The following is a 3544-nucleotide window of genomic DNA, read 5'->3' on the forward strand; positions in this document are numbered from 1 at the left end:
CGATACGCGCACTGCATAAGCCCCGCCTTCTTGCTCTCTATTGGTTAAACTAGAAGCCCGTCAAGAATGCTCTTCTCGCCGATTGGCTTATAAAACCGTCGATCTTGATCCAAATTGAATATGCAAACCATTGTCGGTTTTTATTGGCTAATCAGATTGTGTCATCTAATCAGTGTTGTTTAGGTTCTGGTAGGAGGCAGTGGTTTGTCATTGTTACTGTCCATCTATTGACTTCATAATAGACTTTAAGTGAATGGGGTGGGGAAACTGAGAGCGAGTTACTGCCTCTAAATAACATTACTGTGAGATTGTGATGTGTGTGTGTGTTCATCCCCCATTCAGCGTGTAAAAAATAAGAGTGAAACATTCCATAATATGCTTGTGCTGTTAACCACCTGCGCTCTTCTGTAGTAATAAAACACTACAGAAATATTAAGCGTGCACTCATAAATGTGTTTTTATGCCCTTAACAGTAAGATGATGTTCGATGTTATGTCGGGAATTAGGCAAAAGAGTAGGCCTATGTCATGGTTTGTACTAAGTTTGTACTAAATTGTTTTTTCTAGATGGTGAATTAAAGTGATATGTGATGAAACAAAGCCCAGGAATAACACGAGGAGGTGAAGCAGTACCAGCTCACATCACTAGATGTCGCCATTGTGCGTCATTTCATCGCTGCTTGTTTTTTTTTTTTTGTTTTTTTTGCAGTCAGAAGCACTGATATAAACAATGTACAGTGCACTACTTATATAATTAATTATTTTCTGTTTTACTGCTTATGAAATAGACATACACAAGTGTTATGTTAATATTTTTTGTTATAGATAAATCAGGAAAAAGGCATTTGAGAGGAAAAATTCTGTTAATGTTGCTCACAGTATTAATAATACGTATTTACTATGAATTAAATATAATTTATTTAATTTAAATGACAACATTGTGTGGAAATTTTATGACAATGTCAGCCATTTTATTGTCTGGAATTGTCTGTTAAAAAAAAAAATATATATATATATATATATATATATATATATATATATATATATATTTTTTTTTTTTTTTTTTTTACAGTACAGTAAAACAGAAAATAATTAATTATATAAGTAGTGCACTGTACATTGTTTATATCAGTGCTTCTGACTGCAAAAAAAAAAACAAGCAGCGATGAAATGACGCACAATGGCGACATCTAGTGATGTGATATATATATATATGCAAGTTATTAAACTTAACTATTTATAAAACTATTACAGTCGTTAATCTTTATGTCAATGTCTTTTGCATAATTTGGCAAAACTACTTTTTGAAATCTGGTTTGCATCCAAAGAAAAATACATATATTATACTAAATACTAAACAAATGTTATATTAATATTGAAATATTCAGTAATAGTCAGTGGTGGATAATAAATATTTTGTTCATACATGCATTAAAAAAAGCAAATAAATTATTTTATTCAGCAATGAAGCATTCAATTATTTAACATTGACAGTAAAAAATAATATTACAAAACACAAATAAGTGCTGTTCTTTTGAACTTTTGTCGTTGTTGTAGTTGTTGTTCATATAAATAAAAATGAATCGCAGTTGCCACAAAAACATTTTTAAAAATTATAATAATTGAGCCCCAATAGAAAACTGATAATAACGGAGTATCAAATCAGCATATTAGATTTCTGAAGCTGAAACCTTTCCGTCACAGGAATAAATTACATTTGAAATAGAAAGCAGTAATTTGAAACTGTAATAACACATCACAATATTAGGCCTCCTGTTTTTACTGTATATTTGGATCAAATGAAAGCAGCGTTTTTGAGGTCTTTCAAAAACATTATTTATAATAATTAGTCCAAACATATGATATATATATATATATATTAATAAATGCTTAAGCAAATTTACATATAAATCAAGACAATACTTGTTATATATACTTGCATAAACCATGGACTGTATAAAAACAGGCATAAACGAAGGATTGTATGACGTCACGGTCGCGCAGGTCTCGCGGAGCGGGATCTTATAAAGGCTTGTGATTGGTCCGCTCGCACGCGCCTGGCTTGAACAGGTGTGTGATGGACCTGCGGCGTTTCATCTGCTGCGCGACGGTGTTTGTGTTACTGACAGGTAATTCTCTCGCTTTTATACGAGCGGTAGGACGGTGATATCTATGCTCCTCAAGGATCCCTCCGATTCTTAATAATAATAATAAGAAGAAGAAAGCTGCATCCCTGTTTTGAGCGAAAAGCCCAGTTTCACAAATGTGTGTGATTAGTTTCGAATGTTGATTTGAAACACTCTCTTAAACTAGAAGTCTGTTTTATGAATTCTGCCATTTAAGCTAAAATTCTAATGTCATATTTTTGGTTTAGTTAACCTCATAAAAGCATTTACACTACCGTTCAGAAGTTCAGACATGATGTTTCAGTTGAGTTTGTTTCATTTCTGAAAATTAGTGTCAATTATAATGAATCATTCAGAAATTTGATAAAATGATATTTCTTTTTAATTCAGCATCCAATAATCAAAAGTATAGTCCTGGGGTGTCCTGCAGAGTTTAGCTCTTACACACCTGGCTTGAAGTTTCTAGTGTAGTAAGACATTGATCAGCTGCTTCAGGTTTAATTCGGGTCAGAGCCAAACTCTGCAGGACACCGGCCCTCCAGGACCCAGTTTTGGGACCCCTGCTATAGACTTTTATATTGCTACAAAACAATTTCTATAATAATAAAAAAAATGCAGTTCTTTTGAACTTTCTGTTCATCAAATAAAAACTAAAGAAAACAAAAAAAATCATGGTTTCCACAGAAATATTTGATCCACACAACAGTTTTCAACATTGATAATAATCAGAAATGTTTCTTGAGCAGTAAATCATCATGTTAGAATGATTTCTGAAGATCACGTGACACTGAAGACGGGAGGAATGATGCTGAAAATATTATTTTAAAATATTCACATAGAAAACTGTTTAAATTGTCATAATGTTTCACAATATTATGTTGTTGTTTTTTACTGTTTTAAAATTAAGTTTTATGTTAAATGGTATAACATTTGTATGTGATATATATATATATATATATATATATATATATAAATTATTATTATTATTAATTTTCTTTTTTTTTGCTGAATTGTCGTAATTGTTTTAAATTTCGTTGTACAAGGTCAGCACATGTTCAATTTTCTTACATTCATAAAAACCAGCATTTCAGTACCTTGGAAATGTCTCTTCTGTAATGACTGTGTGTTTTCACTCAATTCAAAATTAAGCAATGAATCATTAAATAAAGAGCACGTATGTCTTTAACAATTGCAGAAAGAAAGCCATCTTATCGGCCACAAATAATTAAAATCTTTGAAACAAATATTTTTATATAATTTTTACTCTCTTAGACATCCATGTTGTTGTTGCTGTTTTTTATGTTTTCATTTGACCTACAGAAAAGCTCCAGACTGTATAAAGTATGGCGTCCTCATATAACCCACGTGTGTCAGAAGTGTTTGAAGTGTGTGAGCGCTGTGAGTGATGTTTCGGGTGCT

The sequence above is a fragment of the Carassius carassius genome, chromosome 49 (assembly GCF_963082965.1).
Source record: "Carassius carassius chromosome 49, fCarCar2.1, whole genome shotgun sequence".
NCBI lineage: Eukaryota > Metazoa > Chordata > Actinopteri > Cypriniformes > Cyprinidae > Carassius > Carassius carassius.